Source organism: Amphiura filiformis, chromosome 19 (genome assembly GCF_039555335.1).
Source record: "Amphiura filiformis chromosome 19, Afil_fr2py, whole genome shotgun sequence".
Lineage (NCBI taxonomy): Eukaryota > Metazoa > Echinodermata > Ophiuroidea > Amphilepidida > Amphiuridae > Amphiura > Amphiura filiformis.
The window spans coordinates 36,647,868-36,657,541 of NC_092646.1; the positions used below are offsets into that span (position 1 = coordinate 36,647,868).

The 9,674-nt window shown below is 35.5% G+C and overlaps 3 long non-coding RNA genes across 3 annotated transcripts; all 3 read left to right on the plus strand.

The window, feature by feature from the left end:
• The first annotated feature begins 289 nt into the window (after positions 1-289).
• LOC140140716 (uncharacterized) lies at positions 290-2,632 on the plus strand. Its single transcript, XR_011857265.1, has 5 exons — positions 290-414; positions 1,173-1,295; positions 1,625-1,747; positions 2,059-2,181; positions 2,534-2,632. It is a non-coding gene; the product is annotated as an uncharacterized lncRNA (long non-coding RNA).
• A 1,809-nt stretch (positions 2,633-4,441) lies between these two features.
• Positions 4,442-6,908, plus strand: LOC140140847 (uncharacterized). The gene is made up of 4 exons (XR_011857311.1): positions 4,442-4,556; positions 5,161-5,283; positions 6,065-6,187; positions 6,792-6,908. It is a non-coding gene; the product is annotated as an uncharacterized lncRNA (long non-coding RNA).
• A 766-nt stretch (positions 6,909-7,674) lies between these two features.
• LOC140140938 (uncharacterized) lies at positions 7,675-9,408 on the plus strand. The gene is made up of 3 exons (XR_011857337.1): positions 7,675-7,789; positions 8,395-8,517; positions 9,292-9,408. It is a non-coding gene; the product is annotated as an uncharacterized lncRNA (long non-coding RNA).
• The last annotated feature ends 266 nt before the right edge of the window (positions 9,409-9,674 follow it).

The following is a 9,674-nucleotide window of genomic DNA, read 5'->3' on the forward strand; positions in this document are numbered from 1 at the left end:
ACGCGAGTCAAAACAACTTTTCGAAATGGCGCAATACTTTCGATATTTTCAGCTACGATTGCTTTTAAGTTTTCAGAACGAATTTGTTTCAGTACCAATACCAATATTTGTGATATGATCAATCAAAAATGATTCATTATGTAAAATGTATGTTGCAAAGCAAAGCCAATTTATTTTAACTGGGTCATGTTTCAAATTTCAAGAAACAGTTTAACTTTTCTTTTGATCAAAACTCAAAATATGTGTTTTGCCTAAACAATTTATGACTTATTTCATACATTTTTTGTACAGAAATTGATGAGTGTGCTGTCAGTCCTGAAAACTGTGACGCAAATGCTGTCTGCACTAATACCGTTGGTTCCTTCACATGTGCATGTAATGATGGTTACATTGGAGATGGAGTGACATGCACAGGTTAGTCTGTTTTGTGTCGTATCATTATTCAATTTATTTCAAATATTTGTCACCTATACGCTACTCAAACTACTTTTCGGAAATAGTGCATTCCTGTCGGCAAATTCGTTTTACTACCAATAGTTTGTGTGTGATTTGATCAATCAAAAATGATACATTAGACGATTATACCAGGGTTACTGAACTTAAATCGTATCATACATTAAAAGTGCAGTGAACACTAAAATGTCATTTTCCAAAACAGTTCTCTTTTACGTTTTGCATATTTTGCAAACAGCCACTTGTGGTGGATTGGAAACGGTTGGGAGTGTTCAGAGATACAAGCAAGGGTACACGAATACATCGATTGAACGAGGCATTATTAATTGTTCCATTCAACTCGGCAAAACCGTCGTTACCATTTTACCATTGTACTCTTAAACATTCAATATTTGTATACCATATTACCATTCTTTTCATTTAAAATAATTGTCACTAATAAACGAGCCGAACAAATGGTGCATTTCTATTGAAATATTTCACTATGGTCGCCCTAACTTTTCGACATAAATTCATTTCAGTACCAATATAATGATTTCAATCAAACTTGATACATTATGTTGACAAGGAAAGCCAATTTAAATGTATTCAAGTGTTATTGAATTTCATTTGTATCATGTTTCAGAGTACATGTATCGGGTTTACTTTTCTTTTGATCAAACCTTAAAATCTGTGTTTTACCTAAAAATTATGACATATTTTTTACATTTTTTGTACAGATATTAATGAGTGTGCTGTAAGTCCTGATAACTGTGACGCAAATGCTGTTTGCACTAATACCGTTGGTTCCTTCATATGTGAATGTAATGATGGTTACAATGGAGATGGAGTAACATGCACAGGTTAGTCTAATTTGTGTCATTCAACCATTATATTTATTTCAAATAATGTCAACTTATGCGAGTCAAACTACTTGTTGGAAATCGTGCATTCCTGTCGTTAGTTTTTAACTAGAATTGTTTTAAATTTTCATAGCGAATTCATTTCAGTACCAATATTAAGCGATCAGTCAAACATGATATGTTATGTTGGCAAGTAAAGTCATTTTAAATGCATTCAAGCGTTATTGAGTTTTAATTGTAAGAGTACAGTTATCAGGTTTACTTCTCTTTTGACCACACCTTGTGTTTTATCTAAGAATTTATGACTTATTTCATACATTTTTGTACAGATATTGATGAGTGTGCTGTAAGTCCTGAGAACTGTGACGTAAATGCTGCTTGTACCAATACCGTTGGTTCCTTCACATGTGCATGTAATGCTGGTTACAATGGAGATGGAGTAACATGCACAGGTTGGTGCATTTTGTGTCATATCACCATTCTATTCATTTCAAATAATTGTCACTTATTAACCAGTTAAAGTACTTTTTTTTGGGAAATAGTGCATTTCTATAGAAATATTTCACTATGGTCGCCCTAACTTTTCTAAATTAATTTCAGTACCAACATAATATTTTCAATCATACTTGATTCATAATGTTGACAAGGAAAGCCAATTTAAATGTATTCAAGCGTTATTTAAGTATAAATTGTATCATGTTGCAGAGTAAAAATCTGTGTTTTACCTAATATTTTATGACTTATTTCCTACATTTTTGTGCAGATATTGATGAGTGTGCTGTAAGTCCTGAGAACTGTGACGTAAATGCTGCTTGTACCAATACCGTTAGTTCCTTCACATGTGCATGTAATGCTGGTTACAATGGAGATGGACTAGCATGCACAGGTTAGTCTATTTTGTGTCATATCACCATTCTATTTATTTCAAATAATTGTCACCTTTATGCGAGTCTAACAACGTTTTTGGAAATAGTGCATTTCAATCGAAATATTCCACTATGGTTGCCCTAACTTTTCGAAATAAATTAATTTCAGTAACAATATTTGTGAAGTGATCAATCGAACTTGATATATTATGTTGACAAGCAAAGCCATTTTAAATTGCTTCAAACGTTATTGAGTTTTAATTGTAACATGTTGCAGAGTATAAGTATCAGATTTACTTTTCTGTTGATTACGCTTTGAAATCTGTATTTTACCTATTAATTTATTACTTATTTCATAAATTTTTTGTACAGATATTGATGAGTGTGCTTTAGGTACTGATAACTGTGACGCAAATGCTGCTTGCACCAATACCGTTGGGTCCTTTACATGTGCATGTAATGATGGTTACAATGGAGATGGACTAATATGCGCAGGTTAGTCTATTTTGTGTCATATCACAATTATATTTATTTCAAATAATTGTCACTTTTATGGGATCAAACTACTTGGTGCATTCCTATCGTGTGATGAAATCAGATAAAATAACTTGACACCTGTCCACCAGATACCACAGAAACTGTAAGCCAATATTTGGTTTCAGAATGGGATTAATATGTTCACTGCGTTTATAACAGCTAATACAAGGCGTACCGCTGCATTTTGGAAATCACTACGGCCTAATAGCGTAATACGTTAGAATGAAGCCTGAGTCACATTGGTTCCTTTCCTCGTGACCTGTGTGACCTCTTGTTTCGCCATTTACCTTTGAACGCCCACTCTCCTACATTGGTGCAATCCAATCCATGAGGATGAATCATGGATGCGTGTTTAATTGGAGAAGTGCTCGCAGTGTGTTGTTACATGGTTGTAATAAATGACTTTCACGTGAAGGAACAACAAGTGCTAGTCTCACGGTTTGTGTTATTGAGTTTTAATTGTATCATGTTGAAGAGTACAGTTATCAGGTTTACTTCTCTTTTGACCACACCTTGTGTTTTATCTAAGAATTTATGACTTATTTCATACATTTTTGTACAGATATTGATGAGTGTGCTGTAAGTCCTGAGAACTGTGACGTAAATGCTGCTTGTACTAATACCGTTGGTTCCTTCACATGTGCATGTAATGCTGGTTACAATGGAGATGGAGTAACATGCACAGGTTGGTCTATTTTGTGTCATATCACCATTCTATTAATTTCAAATAATTGTCACTTATTAACCAGTTAAAGTACTTTTTTTTTGAAATAGTGCATTTGTATAGAAATATTTCACTATGGTCGCCCTAACTTTTCTAAATTCATTTCAGTACCAACATAGTGCTAGTCTACGGTTTTGGGAATCATACTGTGAAATACAGTTAATGTTGACAAGGAGGTACTTCCATCCAATTTTTTTGATATTCTACCCAATGACCCGTTTTTTAAAAAATCCTATTCCCCAATAAACCCCCTCTTAGTAACATGTTTTGTTTAAAAATTAGTTTTACCTAATATTTTATGACTTATTTCATACAATGAAAAAGGGGGGTAATTGTAGAAGCTGATTGATGAGGTGAAGCTGATCTAAAAAGAATTCCTGAGAACTGTGACGTAACTGCTGCTTCTTGACAATTACCAAATTTCACCTGTTTAGGGTGTATCTTTCAGTGCAATATGTGAAGTGATCAATCGAACTTGATATATTATGTTGAGATGGAAAGCCATTTTAAATTGCTTCAAACGTTATTGAGTTTTAATTGTAACATATCAGAGTTTTATTTGATTTGTTCGGGTTTTCAACCCTGGATAACCCAAGAAATCTGTCAGCTTATTTCCATTGGGGTCATTTGAACAACGTTTTGGAAATAGGGGTTAACACCCGACTCTTTTCGAAATGGCTGCGAAATATTACAGGTATGGTTGTACACGGGACCGACTTAACGTCCCCTCCGAAGGAATACTTTCATGATTCAGTAATTTACCCAATTCTAAATGAACCATGGGAGAGCGGAAGTCTGAATTTAATCTGAAGTTGCCAATTAATTTCAGACATTTTTTCCAAGTCAATATCCCAGCAAATCGCCAACGGAATCGAGACCTTTAAAGGTAAGTATAACCATTGCGCCAGCTCTCCCTTATATAAGTATCAGGTTTACTTTTCTGTTGATTACGCTTTGAAATCTGTATTTTACCTATTAATTTATTACTTATTTCATACATTTTTTGTACAGATATTGATGAGTGTGCTTTAGGTACTGATAACTGTGACGCTAATGCTGCTTGCACCAATACCGTTGGGTCCTTTACATGTGCATGTAATGATGGTTACAATGGAGATGGACTAACATGCGCAGGTTAGTCTATTTTGTGTCATATCACAATTATATTTATTTCAAATAATTGTCATTTTTATGGGATCAAACTACTTGGTGCATTCCTATCGTGTGATGAAATCAGATAAAATAACTTGACACCTGTCCACCAGATACCACAGAAACTGTAAGCCAATATTTTGTTTCAGAATGGGATTAATATGTTCACTGCGTTTATAACAGCTAATACAAGGCGTGCCGCTGCATTTTGGAAATCACTACGGCCTAATAGCGTAATACGTTAGAATGAAGCCTGAGTCACATTGGTTCCTTTCCTCTTGACCTGTGTGACCTCTTGTTTCGCCATTTATCTTTGAACGCCCACTCTCCTACATTGGTGCAATCCAATCCATGAGGATGAATCATGGATGCATGTTTAATTGGAGAAGTGCTCGCAGTGTGTTATTACATGGTTGTAATAAATTACTTTCACGTGCAGGAACAACAAGTGCTAGTCTCACGGTTTGTGTTATTGAGTTTTAATTGTATCATGTTGAAGAGTACAGTTATCAGGTTTACTTCTCTTTTGACCACACCTTGTGTTTTATCTAAGAATTTATGACTTATTTCATACATTTTTGTACAGATATTGATGAGTGTGCTGTAAGTCCTGAGAACTGTGACGTAAATGCTGCTTGTACAAATACCGTTGGTTCCTTCACATGTGCATGTAATGCTGGTTACAATGGAGATGGAGTAACATGCACAGGTTGGTCTATTTTGTGTCATATCACCATTCTATTCATTTCAAATAATTGTCACTTTTTAACCAGTTTAAATACTTTTTTTTTTTGGAAATATTGCATTTGTATAGAAATATTTCACTATGTCGCCCTAACTTTTCTAAATTCATTTCAGTACCAACAACAAGTGCTAGTCTCACGGTTTGTGGGACTTGCTTATACTTTTGCTGTCGGAAATTATAGCAGTTGAAGTTGCAATGGGGCCTGGAGGTACTTCCATCCGGGGAATTCCCTTTTTTAGATCAGCTTCTACGCAATGACCCCCCTTTTTTTATCCTATTCCCCAATAAACCCCCTCTTAGTAACATGCTATCCTTCGTTTTTGTTTTCAAATTAGCTAACTAATGACACTCATTTTTATACAATGAAAAAAGGGGGGTCATTGGGTAGAAGCTGATCTAAAAAAGGGGAGTCATTAGGTAGAAGCTGATCTAAAAAAGGGAATTCCCCGGATGGAAGTACCTCCAGGCCCCATTGCAACTTCAACTGCATAGCTTCAGTGACAATTACACCAAATTTCACCTGTTTAGGGTGTATCTTTCAGTACCAATATTTGTGAAGTGATCAATCGAACTTGATATATTATGTTGTCAAGCAAAGCCATTTTAAATTGCTTCAAACGTTATTGAGTTTTAATTGTAACATGTTGCAGAGTATAAGTATCAGGTTTACTTTTCTGTTGATTACGCTTTGAAATCTGTATTTTACCTATTAATTTATTACTTATTTCATACATTTTTTGTGCAGATATTGATGAGTGTGCTTTAGGTACTGATAACTGTGACGCTAATGCTGCTTGCACCAATACCGTTGGGTCCTTTACATGTGCATGTAATGATGGTTACAATGGAGATGGACTAACATGCGCAGGTTAGTCTATTTTGTGTCATATCACAATTATATTTATTTCAAATAATTGTCACTTTTATGGGATCAAACTACTTGGTGCATTCCTATCGTGTGATGAAATCAGATAAAATAACTTGACACCTGTCCACCAGATACCACAGAAACTGTAAGCCAATATTTTGTTTCAGAATGGGATTAATATGTTCACTGCGTTTATAACAGCTAATACAAGGCGTGCCGCTGCATTTTGGAAATCACTACGGCCTAATAGCGTAATACGTTAGAATGAAGCCTGAGTCACATTGGTTCCTTTCCTCGTGACCTGTGTGACCTCTTGTTTCGCCATTTACCTTTGAACGCTCACTCTCCTACATTGGTGCAATCCAATCCATGAGGATGAATCATGGATGCATGTTTAATTGGGGAAGTGCTCGCAGTGTGTTGTTACATGGTTGTAATAAATGACTTTCACGTGCAGGAACAACATGTGCTAGTCTCACGGATTGTGTTATTGAATTTTAATTGTATCATGTTGAAGAGTACAGTTACCAGGTTTACTTCTCTTTTGACCACACCTTGTGTTTTATCTAAGAATTTATGACTTATTTCATACATTTTTGTACAGATATTGATGAGTGTGCTGTAAGTCCTGAGAACTGTGACGTAAATGCTGCTTGTACAAATACCGTTGGTTCCTTCACATGTGCATGTAATGCTGGTTACACTGGAGATGGAGTAACATGCACAGGTTGGTCTATTTTGTGTCATATCACCATTCTATTCATTTCAAATAATTGTCACTTTTTAACCAGTTAAAATACTTTTTTTTGGAAAGAGTGCATTTGTATAGAAATATTTCACTATGGTCGCCCTAACTTTTCTAAATTCATTTCAGTACCAACAACAAGTGCTAGTCTCACGGTTTGTGGGACTTGCTTATATACTTTTGCTGTCGGAAATTATAGCAGTTGAAGTTGCAATGGGGCCTGGAGGTACTTCCATCCGGGGAATTCCTTTTTTAGATCAGCTTCTACCCAATGACCCCCCTTTTTTTTTAATCCTATTCCCCAATAAACCCCCTCTTAGTAACATGATATCCTTCGTTTTTGTTTTCAAATTAGCTAACTAATGACACTCATTTTCATACAATGAAAAAGGGGGGGTCATTGGGTAGAAGCTGATATAAAAAAAGGAATTCAACGGATGGAAGTACCTCCAGGCCCCATTGCAACTTCAACTGCATAGCTTCAGTGACAATTCGCCAAATTTCACCTGTTTAGGGTGTATCTTTCAGTACCAATATTTGTGAAGTGATCAATCGAACTTGATATATTATGTTGACAAGCAAAGCCATTTTAAATTGCTTCAAACGTTATTGAGTTTTAATTGTAACATGTTGCAGAGTATAAGTATCAGGTTTACTTTTCTGTTGATTGATTACGCTTTGAAATCTGTATTTTACCTATTAATTTATTACTTATTTCATACATTTTTGTACAGATATTGATGAGTGTGCTTTAGGTACTGATAACTGTGACGCTAATGCTGCTTGCACCAATACCGTTGGGTCCTTTACATGTGCATGTAATGATGGTTACAATGGAGATGGACTAACATGCGCAGGTTAGTCTATTTTGTGTCATATCACAATTATATTTATTTCAAATAATTGTCATTTTTTATGGGATCAAACTACTTGGTGCATTCCTATCGTGTGATGAAATCAGATAAAATAACTTGACACCTGTCCACCAGATACCACAGAAACTGTAAGCCAATATTTTGTTTCAGAATGGGATTAATATGTTCACTGCGTTTATAACAGCTAATACAAGGCGTGCCGCTGCATTTTGGAAATCACTACGGCCTAATAGCGTAATACGTTAGAATGAAGCCTGAGTCACATTGGTTCCTTTCCTCGTGACCTGTGTGACCTCTTGTTTCGCCATTTACCTTTGAACGCTCACTCTCCTACATTGGTGCAATCCAATCCATGAGGATGAATCATGGATGCATGTTTAATTGGAGAAGTGCTCGCAGTGTGTTGTTACATGGTTGTAATAAATGACTTTCACGTGCAGGAACAACAAGTGCTAGTCTCACGGTTTGTGTTATTGAATTTTAATTGTATCATGTTGAAGAGTACAGTTATCAGGTTTACTTCTCTTTTGACCACACCTTGTGTTTTATCTAAGAATTTATGACTTATTTCATACATTTTTGTACAGATATTGATGAGTGTGCTGTAAGTCCTGAGAACTGTGACGTAAATGCTGCTTGTACAAATACCGTTGGTTCCTTCACATGTGCATGTAATGCTGGTTACAATGGAGATGGAGTAACATGCACAGGTTGGTCTATTTTGTGTCATATCACCATTCTATTCATTTCAAATAATTGTTACTTTTTAACCAGTTAAAATACTTTTTTTTTGGAAAGAGTGCATTTGTATAGAAATATTTCACTATGGTCGCCCTAACTTTTCTAAATTCATTTCAGTACCAACAACAAGTGCTAGTCTCACGGTTTGTGGGACTTGCTTATACTTTTCCTGTCGGAAATTATAGCAGTTGAAGTTGCAATGGGGCCTGGAGGTACTTCCATCCGGAGAATTCCTTTTTCAGCTTATACCCAGCCCCCCCTTTTTTTTTAATCGTATTCCCCAATAAACCCCCTCTTAGTAACATGCTATCCTTCGTTTTTGTTTTCAAATTAGCTAACTAATGACACTCATTTAAATACAATGAAAAAGGGGGGTCATTGGGTAGAAGCTGATCTAAAAAAGGGGAGTCATTAGGTAGAAGCTGATCTAAAAAAGGGAATTCCCCGGATGGACGTACCTCCAGGCCCCATTGCAACTTCAACTGCATAGCTTCAGTGACAATTACACCAAATTTCACCTGTTTAGGGTGTATCATTCAGTACCAATATTTGTGAAGTGATCAATCGAACTTGATATATTATGTTGACAAGCAAAGTCATTTTAAATTGCTTCAAACGTTATTGAGTTTTAATTGTAACATGTTGCAGAATATAAGTATCAGGTTTACTTTTCTGTTGATTACGCTTTGAAATCTGTATTTTACCTATTAATTTATTACTTATTTCATACATTTTTTGTACAGATATTGATGAGTGTGCTTTAGGTACTGATAACTGTGACGCTAATGCTGCTTGCACCAATACCGTTGGGTCCTTTACATGTGCATGTAATGATGGTTACAATGGAGATGGACTAACATGCGCAGGTTAGTCTATTTTGTGTCATATCACAATTATATTTATTTCAAATAATTGTCACTTTTATGGGATCAAACTACTTGGTGCATTCCTATCGTGTGATGAAATCAGATAAAATAACTTGACACCTGTCCACCAGATACCACAGAAACTGTAAGCCAATATTTTGTTTCAGAATGGGATTAATATGTTCACTGCGTTTATAACAGCTAATACAATTCGTGCCGCTGCATTTTGGAAATCACTACGGCCTAATAGCGTAATACGT